Source organism: Octopus sinensis, linkage group LG9 (genome assembly GCF_006345805.1).
Source record: "Octopus sinensis linkage group LG9, ASM634580v1, whole genome shotgun sequence".
Taxonomy (NCBI): domain Eukaryota; kingdom Metazoa; phylum Mollusca; class Cephalopoda; order Octopoda; family Octopodidae; genus Octopus; species Octopus sinensis.
In genome coordinates this window covers 84,573,669-84,588,879 of record NC_043005.1, presented here as the reverse complement: position 1 = coordinate 84,588,879, position 15,211 = coordinate 84,573,669, and the positions used below count along the sequence as shown (strand labels likewise).

The following is a 15,211-nucleotide window of genomic DNA, read 5'->3' as shown; positions in this document are numbered from 1 at the left end:
GTGTGTACGTATATATACATACATCCATATATGGTACTAGTATCGTAGACTGGTCCCGAGAGAGAGAGAGTGTATGTTTGTGATATGTAAACAACGGTACGAAAGGGAAATTATAACATACAACGCCCCAATGAAATTCGAACTCCCTTATCACTCTGTTGGCCTGACCGGGCAATCATTAAATCACCACCACCTCTTATCCCGCCTCGCTTTTCTTGTATGTATGTATGTACGTATGTATGTATGTATGTGTATTCATGTGTGTATGTGTATATTTGCGTGCATGTATGTGTTGTGTATATATGTGGGTATCAATGCATACACAGACACAGTGTACTGTATTATCTAGTCACAGGTTACCCACGATCAACAGCTTCCAACCGTGACCATCTTGTCTTTTTTGTGTTTCCTTTACTGAAATTAAGTCGGATACGATTCCAAAGAGATCTGACTACTATTTCTACAGCAAACTGAAAGCCACGTCGCAGAACACACACACACACACACCACCTCTCCCCACTGCCGCCTTTCTTGAGTCGCTGCGTGCGCGTGCGTGTAACAGCGTTGTGGTAAGCCTTCGAGAGACTGAAGTCGGCGTCACGGTTTCAAGTCTCCAGTCGGAACACATTCAGCTATTTCGTGTGTGTGAATGTAATGAAGGCCACAACTTCACATAGTGAAGCTTATTTTTTTTTTCAGCAATAAGTTTTTGTACCTGTCTTACAAATACAATATCTTATGTTTATCTGTTATTTACCTGTGTGTTTGTGTGTGTGTATACGCATATATATATACGCATATATATATATATGTATATACATATATATATAGATAGATATATACACATATATACGTATATATATGTATACATATAGATATATATATACATATGTATATATATATATACACACACAACATATACATATATATATATGACGCCCACCTGTATATCTACATATGCTTCGTTAGACGAACGAACACACGTACAATATAAATGTATACGTATACACACGTGCTTCACACACATGTATATATATAAACCCTCGTAATATTGTGAATTCATTGACGGGTGTATATACCTGGGTACCATCGCAAACCCTCTTCTTTTCTCTCTTATCTCTCTCTCCCCCTCTTTCTCTCCCTGGTTCTCTCTCTCTCTCTCTCTCCTGCTCATACACACACACATATGCATACAGCTATGTATGATCAAAATCTTCCAACCGTGTCGATCCAGTCTTTTTTGAAGCCTTCTGTATTTAATGCGGTACGATATGATTCGAGGGAGATTTGGCTACTATTTCTAGTGTGTATATATTTATATGTGTGTGTGTAGATAGATAGATAGATAGATAGATAGATAGAAAGAGGTGGGAGGGAGGGAAATTCTGGTGCATGTTCCATGTGCATGCGTACACAAATATCTACACACACACACACACACACACACACACCATGGTGTATCTTAATTGCAAATATAAATATGAGCTGAGTCTATTACATTGATGTTTTTTTGTGAGTGCATGTGTACATATGTATATATATTTGTGTGTGTATGTGTGCGATCGTATATGTTATGTGTGCGGCTATGGTATATGAATGTGTGTGTATACATATACGTGAATGTATTTATATATGAACATGTGGCTATACGCAAACATGTATGCGTGTATTTATAAATCTCTCTCTCTCTCTCGCTCCTACTCTATATGTATAGATCGATATAAATACACACCTTAAAATGTGAACATGAAAATATATTTATGAACATATGTGTACACACACACACACATACACACGTTTTATGTAGATGGACAGTTAACTGGATATACATGTACGCATGTTTTGTGTATGGCCGAAATATATACATGTGTGAATGTATATAAACATGTAAGTACATGCGTGTATCTCTCCTTCTCTCACTCTGTGTGTGTGTGTGTGTGTGTGTTATATTATTATATATATATTATATATATATTCTCTCCTTGTTTTTTCTGTGTCCCTTTCTGTAGAAGAGCGTAGGCTCGAAACGTAAAAGACTTTTTCTATTCCTGGGCGTTATACTAATACATCTGTTTGTTTGTTCACCACCTGTCTTCGTCTTTTGTTGTTTTTTTCATAAACTCTCCCTATATATATATATATATATATATATAGAATACTGGAGTTTGATGTAATTATTATATATATTAAGCAGTGCTCCAACATGGCCAGAGCACAATGACTAAAATTAATTAAAAAAGGAGAAAATATATAAATATGCATACAGAAACAATTACTTGTATAATCACAAACACACACACATTCACCCATAAACACAATGAACCCAGTCTTAATATTCCACACATTTCTGTGTTTCTTCCAAAGTTTTTTTTTTAAAGAATGGCATTTTTTTTTTAACAAAAACGTTTATATTTTTGCTATACCATTCCTACACCAATCTACTTCCACCACCTCCCACCATCCACCACCACCTACTACCCGCCACCCACCAAGTCTTTTTAAATGCTAACCTCAGATTCTGAAAGACTTACTCAAACTTGCTAACCTTGCCTTTCCAATAACCATTATCCCAGTCCCAGAAATCTTTAAGAATATCTAATATATTGGACTGTGGACAAGTTTGTGTTTCTTCATTTCTTTCTACCTTGCAATTATGAGGTTTTTGGTTCAATTCACAGGCGTGGCCCTTTAAGGTAACATCTAGCACTTTAATCACAGATCGACTTAAACTTTATCAATGAAATTAGATAGACTGCTTGTGTGAGAAAGTGCCTCTCTAATTGGATATACTAGTTAGGTACCTGTAATGTTGTATCTACCTTATGCAGTACATCATTACACTGGATTATGTTAAAGATTCAAGTATTCTGAAAGGATAAATTCAGTGAAAATACACAACAGTGTGTAACTAAACCGAAATATACCTCTCAAATTCATCATAGTTGATAAGCATTTCGACGGCAAATACATTATATATACTGGTCCAAACCATATTATTGACTAAGGATATAAAAACGGTAAGGCATTTGCTACACGAAGATTATGTTACTGTTTGTCTAGCTTTACTAGTGCCATACCAATGGCTAAGTAAAATATGGGAGGTTTTTCTGCTGCAGACTGAATGAGGAGGTACAAGCTAATGTGACATCCATCATCATCAGCATAGAAATACTACGTTGCCGAATAATGATTTTGGTAGACTAAAAAGAAAGAAAGCAAGTCATTAGTCTGTTAAAAATAGTACCCAAATTGCCCTTAAATCACACCCACCATCATCTTAAACCAGGAAGAATACATAAGATCATGTATCCTTAAAAAAAACCAAGAATATGCCATTGGATGGTCACAGTTGGAGTGTCTGGTTATGAGCTGGCTTGATTAGAGACCACCTGGATTTATTAATAACGACTGACAAAAAGAAACGATCAAAAACACCATTTATTAATATAATGTCAACTCCTGGACTTCTATGCCCACCCCCTTTGGTTATAAGACTTCTTTGATAAACAATTCCAGCTTTGGTACCATTCTGTTCAGTTATCCAAGAACTCTAACGAAGAACAGAATATGTTCAAAGTAAGTCAGAAACTTTCCAGCTTCTTGTTTTTCAACTTCAGATCTTTTTGATAATCTTTTGTTTTCATTTTCTTTTTCCTTTCTTCACAAACAGTTTTAAGAAAGATATCATCTTCAGATTTTAAGGGGTTTCTTGATAAAAAGTTCTTTAATCTTATGGATTCTGTGTATGTGAGTGTGTGTGTGTGTGTGTGTGATAAAGAGATAGGGTAGGGTAGTAAATAAGAAAAGCAGCTGATTTTATTCACATTTATATATACGTGTGAGTGTGTGTATTTGTGTGTATGTAAGTGTTATGTATACATTTGTGTATCTGCTTGTATGTGTGTGAGTGTGTGTGTATACTCACACATACACTCTCTCATGAGCAAGTTACTGTTTCATGATGTATGTTAAACATTAAAAAACTTCGAGAACTGACAACCTTCAACTTTTTCTCCTCTTCAAATGAGTTTCTTAACTCTATATTTGTAGCTTTATCTGCTTCAAGATTCACTATTCCAAAATAGTGAGTGTGTGTATATACATATATATATAATATATATATATATATATTATATATATATATATATACATACACACACTGAATAAAGTTTAAGAGCATCTTTACATTTTTACTATTCTAAATTGTGCAAGTGTGTGTTTGTATATATATATGTATGTATATATATATATGTATGTATATATATATTTAAAAGCGTTTGTGAAAATTACTTAGAACAGTTTTAAATATAAGGGGAATTTTTCTCAAAAAAGTTATAAAATCTTTTATCTGGATGTTACTAACCTTTTTGGGCCAAATTTTCTTTCTAGTGTGTGTGTGAGTGCTTTTGATTAACCTTTTCAAACACACTATCTACATACATACATACATGTGTGTGTGTAAATGTGTGTATATATATATATATATATATATATATACAGTAGAACCACGGTTTTCAAACAACTCTGATCACAAATAAATCGTGCTGTATCTCCTGTCTTTTGCATATTCATTTAATACAGTAGTATCCCAGTTTACGAACACCTCTGATCAAGAATAAATCGTGCTTTATATATATATATCTATCTCTAAATAAAGCATATTACTCTACCTCTAGTATTTGAGTACTCTTTTTTTCCACTTTGTTTCATATTTGTGTACTAATTCCGGTATATATATATATATATATATATATGTGTGTATATATATCAAGCGCAATTTATTCGCAATCAGAGTTGTATATGTAGTGAGAGAGAGAGATAACGATGCATATAAACAGAGGTAGGCTTGACATATATATAGATCGATATATGTAGATACACATGACTACCAATATTCATAAACATAATCACATATATACATATACATATGTACTAAGGTATCTTCAGCCGGATGAGCAGGTAGTGGAATACCCCTCATTAAGTAATTATTACTTCCAAGGTTCTGCTATATATATATATATGTTCTTGTTTCAATCATTTGACTGTGGCCATGCTGGAGCACCGCCTTTAGTCGAACAAACTGACCCCAGGACTTATTCTTTGTAAGCCTAGTACTTATCCTATTGGACTCTTTTGCCGAACTGCTATGTTATGGGGACATAAACACACCGACATCAGTGGGCGGACAAACACAGACACTCAAACATACACACACACATAATACATACATATATATATATATATATAATACATATATATATTATATATTATAATAATATAATATATATATATATAATATATATAATACTATATATATATATATATAATACATATATATATAATATATCTATACATATATATATATATATTATATATATATCAAGGCTTTGGGTCGGCTGAGGATATAGTAGAAGACACTTGCCCAAGGTGCCATGCAGTGGAACTGAACACGGGACCATGTGGTTGGTAAGCAAGCTATTTACCACACAGCCACTCCTCTGCCTATATATACATATATTCTTTTATTCTTGTACTTGCTTCAGTTATTTTTACTGAGGCCATGCTGGAGCACTGCATTTTAGTCGAAGAAATCGACCCCAAGACTTATTCTTTGTAAGCATGGTATGTATTCTATTGGTTTCTTTTGACAAAGCACTAAGTTATGGGTAAATAAGCACACCAAGCAACGGTGGGAGGGGACAAAAACAGACACAAACACACAAATGTATACACACATCATTATTGTTTAACATCCACTTTCCATGCTGGCATGGGTAGGACGATTTGGCTGAGGACTGGCAAGCCCAGAGGCTGCACCAGGCTCCAATCTCATCCACCAAGGTTTCTACAGCTGGATGCCCTTCCTTATGCCAACCACTCCGAGAGTGTAGTGGGTGCTTTTTACATGACACCAGCATGGGTGCCAGTCAAGTGCTGTATATATATATATATTCGTCTCCAGTCAAAGACGCCTGTTGTGATGTCCTGTTTTTATTATTATTATTGTCTTTTTGTATTATTTTTGTATTTATATTCGTGTAACATCGTCCGTTTTTCTGTCCTTGTTTCGTATACATTCAAAGATTTTTTCCAAGGAATATAATACTATTGGCTTAGTGTTTCCTTGGGGCTGGCCAGACTGGAGCAATCTCAAGATTAATCAGCCGAAATTGCGAGGATGATCCGGTTCTTGACTGAAGATGAAAGGCTTCGAATGACCCATTCGTGTTTTTTGTATCATCTTCTGGATGTTTTACGTTCTTGTCCCATTTTGCATTTATATATATATATATAAATATATATATATATATATGACAAGCTCCTTTCAGTTTCCATCTACCTAATCCACTCATAAGGCTTTGGTTGGTCCAAGGCTATAGTAGAAGACACTTGCCTTAGATGTCACACAGTGGGACTGAACCCGGAACCATGTAGTTGGGAAGCAAGCTTCTTACCACACAGCCATATTTGCACCTGTATATATATTTGCATTGAGCATAAAAAGTACAGAATACTAAGAAGAGGATACAGTTTCAAACCATATGAGTGCTACTACATGTTTTCTATGATGAGAATATCAAGCTCTCACCTGTTCTGTATGTGTGATTATTTAATGTTTATGCTTTATGATGGCGCGGATTTGATAGTCATATGCATGTATAAATTTCACGTTTCAGTCGTTAGACTGCGGCCATGCTGGGGCACCACCTTGAAGAATTTTAGTCAAACAAAATAAACCCAGTACTTGATTTTTTTTATTTCGGTAAAATTTGATATTTATTCCATCTTCTATATATATATATATATATATATGTGTGTATATGTGTAGTAAGAAGCTCGCTCCCCAACCACATGGTTCTGGGTTCAATCACACTGCGTGGCATCTTCGGCAAGTGTCTTCCACTATTGGTTGGGCCAACCAAAGCCTTGTGAGTGGATTTCGTAGATGGAAACTGAAAGAAGCCCATCGTGTGTGTGTGTGTGTGTGTGTGTGTGTGTGTGTGTGTGTGTATGTATTTGTGTGTCTGTATTTGTCCCCCTCCCCACCATTGCTTACCAACCGGTGTCGGTGTGTTTACGTCCCCCTTAGCGGTTAAGCAAAAGAGACCAATAGAATAAGTACTAGACTTACGAAGAATGAGTCCTGCAATTGATTTCTTCGACTGAAAGGCAGTGCTCCAGCATGGCTACAGTCAAAATGACAGAAACAAGTAAAAATATATATATATAAAACAGCACGCACTCACGCTCACACTCACATGTGTACAGCTTTGTGTCGATGACAAAAGTATGTTAGTATGGCTTAGAGGTAAGAGTATTTGGCTTACAATCATAAGGTCCTGAGTTCAATTGCTGGCTGTGCATTGTGTCATTGAGCAAGACACTTTGTTTATAAGATCGCTCCAGTCCATTCAGCTGGCAAAAATGAGCACATTTTGACTGTGGCCATGCTGGAGCACTGCTTTTTAGTCAAAGAAATCGACCCGCTGGACTTATTCCTTGTAAGCCTTGTTCTTATTCTATCAGTCCCTTTTGCCAAAGTGCTAAGTCACAGGGACATAAACACACCAACATCGGTTGTCAAGAAGTGGTAGTGGTGGGTCCTGTAATTCAAAGGATCAGCCATGTCACATTGTGTATCACACTGAATCTCCCTAAGAACTACGTGTCTGAGGAGTACTCAGCCACTTGGCATGTTAATTTCACCAGCTGTTCCATTGATTAGATCAAGCGGGACCCTTGTCATTATAGCCAATGGAATGTCACTTTGGGTAAAGGGACACAGCTTTTTAGTGTTTAAAGTATTCAATTCTCATTCATTAGTCATTGTGTTCAATTCCCAGTCGTGCATTTATTTTTATTTTATCTAGTTTCAGCTCACGAGCTGTGGCCATGCTGGGGCACCGCCATTTATAAAAGGGAATGCTTACAGCACCTAGGTTTTTTCCCAAGCGGTCACCCATCTAAGTACTAACTAGGCTCGATGTTGCTTAACTTCGGTGATCGGAAGAGAACCGGTGCTCTCAACGTGATATGGCCGTAAGCCATTGCATCCTTCAGCAAGACACTTTATTTCACATTGCTCCAGTTCACACAACTGGCAAAAATGTGTAATGCCTGGATTTCAAAGGGCCAACTTTGTCACATTCTGTGTCATGCTGAGTCTCCCTGAGAACTACATTAAAGGTGCACGTGCCTGTGGAATACTCATCCACTTGGACATTAATCCATGAGCAGGCTGTTCTGTTGATCGAATCAACTGGAAACCTCATCAACATAACCGACGGAGCACCAGGTTATTTGTGTGCACCTCTACATGGGTTGAGTGTGATGTTTATAGGAAACAGAAGAAAGAAAACCTACTCAATACTAATTACATTATTTACATTTGATGGATATTTGTCCTCATCTTGTTTGTTGTTAACACAACGTTTCAGCTGATAGGTCCTCCAGCCTTCATCAGGTGTCTTGGGGAAATTTTGAACCTGGGTTCATCATCATCATTTTTGCTGACCTTTGAACATTGGGCCTCACAGAGGCAATGACGAAAGACTGAGATCTCTGGAGATATGCTGTGACTGCGAAGACCCAGCAAATAAAGTGAGTTCACAGCTGTATCCTACACCAGTTTTGTATAACCAGCCCCTGTCCCAGCCCATTCAAAAGTACCTTGGGATCATAGGGCAACCTGTTGTGCATGAGGAGACCTATTGAGTCAAGTACATCAACATTAAAATGGAAATTGAATGGAAATTGCAGATGTGATCCCCATGCCGGTGGCACGTTAAAAGCAACATTCGAACATGGCCTTGTGCCAGTGTCACCTCGACTAGCTCCCGTGCCAGTGGCACATAAAAAGCACCAACCTATCATGGCTGTTGCCAGCCTCCTCTGGCCCCTGTGCTGGTGATACGTAAAAAACACCCACTACACACATGGAGTGGTTGGCGTTAGGAAGGGCATCCAGCTATAGAAACACTGCCAGATCAGTCTGGAGTCTGGTGGAGCCTCCTGGTTTCCCAGACTCCAGTCGAATCTTCCAACCCATGCTAGCATGGAAAACGGACGTTAAACGATGATGATGATGATTATCATTATTATTATTATTATTATTATCATTATTATTATTATTCAGGTCACTGCCTGGAATCAAACTTGGAATTTTGGGGTTAGTAGCCCGTGCTCTTAATCACTATGCCCATGGGCATATGATGGCTGGAGGGTGTATAAGCTGAAACAGTGTGTTAACAACAAACAAGATGAGGACAAATATCAGTCAAATGTAAATAATGTAAATAATGTACCTAATTCCTCATCTCTTAAATATTGAACTGCGTCAATACTAATTGTTTGGGTGTTGTTGTTTATTGCAAACAGGAAAACAAAACAAAGATGTGAAGGAGTAAAATTCTGTCCATTCAAATGAAGGCTCATGGCACCTCTTTGAGTTTCCAAACTCTTTCGATCAGCTAGACAATATTGATCTGTACTGGGAAGCTAAATATGTCACGGCAACATTCCATCATCTTTTTCCATTCTCCCACAATGTTAATAGCACTGGATCACCTGTTGATGAATGAACATACGTGTATGCATGTTTGTAAGCATGTATGCATTTAGATGTGTGTGTGTGTGTGTGCAGATATATAGTCCCAGATAAAACGATATGATCAATAAACTATATGTTATGTATAGAGTCCCACCATACATAAATGTTTCGTTGTTTGCAATAATGTGATCAATAATACCAAATAATACCTTTTAAGCACAGGTGTATATTGAATATATGTATATATGTATCTGTAAGCATGACTTTTATCTTTTTATCACACTGTGACCAGGCTGGGGCATCGCTTTGAAAAATCTAAGTCAAACAAATCAACCCCTAGTATTTTTATTTTTTTAAGCCTAGCACTTATTCTATCGGTCTCTTTTACTGAACTGCAAAGTTATAGAGATGTTAACAAACCAACACCAGTTGTCAACAGGTGACAAACACTGATCCAAAGACACATGCATACACATGTAAATATGAATGTATATGTAATGGGCTTCATTCAGTTTCCTTCTACCAAATCCACTCGCAAAGCTTTGGTTGATTCAAGGCTGTAGCAGTAGATAGTTGTGAAAGTTGCTGTGCTTTGGGACTGAACCTGGAACCATGTGGTTAGGAAGCGAATTTCTTACCACACAGCCACTCCTACATGTGTGTGTGTGTGTGTGTGTAAAGAATTGCTGGAGTAACCACAAAGATGAATTTCAGGAGTATTGGGAGTATGTCTTATTCGTAATCTCACACATACACACACATATCTGTGTTTCTCTGATTTGTGTGTGTGTACAGGCGTGGCTGAATGCTTTAAGATCACATTGCAGCCTCATGGTCTCTGGTTCAGTCCCACTGTGTAGCACCTTGGTCAAATGTCTTCTATAGCCCGAGACTGACCAATCTAAGTGAATTTGATAGACAGAAACTGTAAGAATACCATCATATATATATATATATATATATATATATATATATATCCTCATCATTGTTTAACGTCCGCTTTCCATGCTGGCATGGGTTGGACAGTTTGACCGGGGTCTGGGAAGCCAGGAGGCTGCACCAGGCTCCAGTCTGATCTGGCAGTGTTTCTACAGCTGGATGCCCTTCCTAATGCCAACCACTCCATAAGTGTAGTGGGTGCTTTTTACGTGCCACCAGCACTAGTATCGTGTGTGTGTGCATGTGTTTGTACCCCCCCACCCTGCTTGACAATAGGTGTTGCTTTGTTTACGTCCCTGTAACTAAGCGGTTCAGCAAAAGAGACTGATAGAATAGACTTTAAACGAGTAAATGCTGGGGTTGATTTGTTTTTGACTAAACCTGTCTATGCTGTGCTCCAGCATGGTTACAGTGGAATGACTGAAACAAGGAAGAATAAAATAGATACACACACACACATACATGTGCACACAGCGATGTGTGTGTGTGGAAGAGAAAGGTGAACGGAAAGAGAGGAAGACAGAAAGAATGATCATAACTTTATAGCTTCCATCAATTCCGGTGCCAATATGATATTCACATCTATTTCTTTATTAATTCCTTAATGAATTCTACCTGTCTCACCTGAAAAAAAGCAATCAAAGGTGTGTACCTCATGGACATAAATATCCTCCTGAATTTCCTCTGTTAGTTGCAATATTATCAACAAACAACAACACACACACATGTATGTATGTACATATATCCAAAAAAGTAAGGAATGGAAGAGGTAAAACACAAACTACAAATGTTTCATAGCAAAGCAATGCTAGTTACATAAGTTATAACAAACGCAAAACCAGCTTAGCTAATCTTCAGGTCCTGTATATACCTTTATATTTAAAAGTGAGGTTGTGTGCTGTCTGTCTCCTACGATTTAGATTCCTAACTACTCCCACATTTTGCGGTGCAGTTTAACCAAAACTGGGTATCTTATAGTCGGGATTCATATCGAGCCTTTCTGGGTATTAGCGTGTGTCTACGATGAGTCTACGATTTAAAAAAAAATTTACCATCAATTTTTCCCATTTTTAATGCATTTTTGGCATATATAAAGGAAGTAACTCTCTAAAAATTTATTAAATCTCAGAACGTAAAAAGCTACAGTAACACCCCCCTTTGCGGTTAGTCATATTGAGATGGCTATTATACTTTACATCTCTAAAAATGCTTATATAGTTATTTCCCTTACAAACCCGAGCAACGCTGGGCGATACTGCTAGTATATATATATATATGTATATATATAAGAAATGAGGTACTCAGAAGTTTGTATATAGTAATACACAAACACACACACACACACACAGATATATGATGGTCTGCTTTCAGCTTCTATCACATCACAAGGCTTTGGTTGATCTAGGGTTATAGTAGAAAATGCTTGGTCAAGGTGCCACATTGTGGGACTGAACCCAAGACCACATGGTTGGGAAGCAAACTGCTTAACCATGCCTCTCTTGTGTATGCATATGTGTATGTGTGTGTACTCTCTCTCTCTCTCTCTCTCTATATTATATATATATATGTGTGTGTGTGTGTGTGTGTGCCTTATATACAATTATACATGTATATTCATGCATGTGTGTGTGTAGTATCTATGTATATGTGTATGTATATATGTATATATATATATGTATATGTATACATATATATCTATATATGTGTATATATATATATATTTATATATGTGTATATGTATATATTTATATATGTGTATATATATGTGTGTGTATATATTTGTATCTATGCCTTATATACATTTATACAAACCCTTTATAGAAAAAAAATATGTACATATATATGCTTATGGATACATACAAACATATATATATATTTGTGCTTCTGTATGTATATTTACAATCCTTTCAATGTGTATTTACAGTTCTGGAAGTATATCAATGCAAGAATAATTATGGAATTGTTTAAAAAGTTATTTAAACTTCACACACACACACACACACACACATCCATGCATGCACATAATTTCAGATCATGTAATTGTGTGTGGGTGTGTTCACAGATAAGTGTAAGTAAATATGTTTACATACAGTTTCAACTGAATTGTTTGCACATACACATATATATACATATTGCGTGTGCATAGATAGATAGATAGATAGATAGATAGATTGATAGATTGATAGATAGACAGATAGATAGATAGATAGATAGACAGATAGATAGATAGATAGATAGATAGATAGACAGATAGATAGATAGATAGATAGATAGATAGACATATAGATAGATAGATAGATAGGCAGACAGACAGACAGACAGATAGATAGGTAGATAGACAGATATAGATAGATATATGTGTGTGCATGCGTGTTCATATTTGTATATGTATATATGTGGATGCTTGCTTTTTGAACAAACACACACACGCACACACATTTATTGGAATTTTAGATATTAAAAGAAGGCAATACTGAAATGCATATCATTTCCATACATAAACACACACAAAGACATGTACATACATATGCATATATATATACGTACGCACGTGTGTCTGTGTGTGTGTGTGTGTGCATTAATGTAGTACCTCCAAGACAATTAACTGTTACATTCCAAAGTGATTTTCTAATACCAAATTCCAATTCTCCAAACAATATATATCGTGTATTGATATAGCATGTTGTGCAGGACGTTTATTAATATCATAAAACATGTAAGATTTTCATTTTTATTGGAAATTTAAAATCGTAATATGTATATTCCAGTAAATACATATAAACGGGAAGAAGGGATTGGATATACATACTTTTAACATGTGCTTATGTGTAGGTGGAAATGTGTGTATATGCACTGCACACACAGAGGTACATATACAGATATATATATATATATATATATAGGCTCATATAATGTGTGTGTGTATATATATATATATATATATATATATATATAGGTGCAGGAGTGGCTGTGTGGTAAGTAGCTTGCTTACCAATCTCATGGTTCCGGGTTCAGTCCCACTGCGTGGCACCTTGGGCAAGTGTCTTCTTCTATAGCCTCAGGCTGACCAAAGCTTTGTGAGTGGATTTGGCAGATGAAAACTGAAAGAAGCCCGTCATATATATGTATATATATATATATATATATAATATATATATATATGTATGTATTTGTGTGTGTGTGTTTATGTCCCCATAACTTAGCAGTTTGGCAAAAGAGACTGATAAAATAAGTATTAGGCTTACAAAGAATGAGTCCTGGGGTTGATTTACTCGACTGAAGGTTGTGCTCCAGCATGGCTGCAGTCAAAATGGCTGAAACAAGTAAAGGAATATAAGCATAAAAGAATAGGTGCAGTCATGGCTGTATGGTAAGAAGTTTGCTTCGCAACCACATGATTCCAGGTTCAGTCCCACTGAAGTGGCAAGTGTCTTCTACTATATGAACAAAACCATACGAGTGGATTTGGTAGATGGAAACTGCAAGAAGCCTGTTGTATGTATGTGTGTGTGTGTGCGTCACCACAGCTTAACAGTAAATGCTAGTGTGTTTACATTTCCTTAACTTAGCAGTTTGGCAAAAGAGATAAAAAAATAAGCAAGTACTGGGATCGATTCATTCAACTAAAATTTCTTCACGGTGGTGCCCCAGCATGGCCATAGTCATATGACTGAATACATGCATGTGCGTGTGTGTGTGTGTGTGTGTGTGAAAACATGGTGTCTCTGTGCTTAAGAAGTAAGCCTCCCAACCATATGGTTCCAGGTTCAATCTCACTGTGCATCACCTTGGACAAGTGTCTTCTGTGTACCCAGCTGGATTTGGTGGATTACATAGTAAAAGATACCTATCGTTTTATACATACACTCATCCAAATGTGTGTGTGAGTGAGTGTGTGTGTATGGATTTAGGGTGCATGTCTCTTAGTCTTGACATTTTGTATTATTTATAACCAAGCATGGAGGTGCAATGGCCCAGTAGTTAAAGCAGCAGACTCGCAGTCGTGGGATCGCAGTTTCAATTCCCAGACTGGGCGTTGTGAGTGTTTATTGAGCAAAAACATCTAAAAGTTGCACAAGGCTCTGGCAGGGGTTGGTGACGAACCCTGTTGTACTCTTTCACCACAACTTTCTCTCACTCTTTCTATCTGTTTCTCTTGTACCTGTATTTCAAAGGGCCAGCTGAATCTCCCCAAGAACTACTTTAAGGGTACACATGTCTGTGGAGTGCTCAGCCACTTACACATTAATTTCATGAGCAGGCTGTTCCATTGATCAGATCAACTGGAACCCTCGTCATCGTAATCAACGGAGTGCCATAAACAAACATTGCCATTATACAATTTATGTCTTCCTTTTGCAGTCTTCCATAAAAACATGTCCCACTACGGGGGAAAATATCACTTTCCTTGGAAACAAATAAGTGGTGGTGACAGGAAGAGCATCCAGCCATAGAAAATCTGTTTCAATGAATTCCTCCAACCAGGCGGTGAGCTGGCAGAAACGTTAGCACACCGGGCGAAATGCGTAGCCGTATTTCGTCTGCCATTACGTTCTGAGTTCATATTCCGCCGAGGTCAACTTTGCCTTTCATCCTTTCAGGGTCGATTAAATAAGTACCAGTTACACACTGGAGTCGATATTATCAACTTAATCCGTCTGTCTGTCCTTGTTTGTCCTCTCTATGTTTAGCCCCTTGTGGGTAGTAAAGAAATAATTATAA

General features: G+C 36.9%; 1 protein-coding gene and 1 non-coding gene across 2 annotated transcripts in view; one reads left to right on the top strand and one right to left on the bottom strand.

Moving 5' to 3' along the window:
- Positions 1–3,013: 3,013 nt before the first annotated feature.
- LOC115215914 (heparan sulfate glucosamine 3-O-sulfotransferase 5-like) overlaps positions 3,014–15,211 on the top strand; it is a 507,987-nt gene continuing 495,789 nt past the window's right edge. Inside the window, exon 1 of the mRNA XM_029785263.2 lies at positions 3,014–3,576. The gene's annotated coding sequence lies outside the window, so the exon portion shown is untranslated. The remainder of the gene's footprint in view (positions 3,577–15,211) is intronic.
- Positions 7,925–8,046, bottom strand: LOC115216015. Its single transcript, XR_003882061.1, has one exon. It is a non-coding gene; the product is annotated as a 5S ribosomal RNA (ribosomal RNA).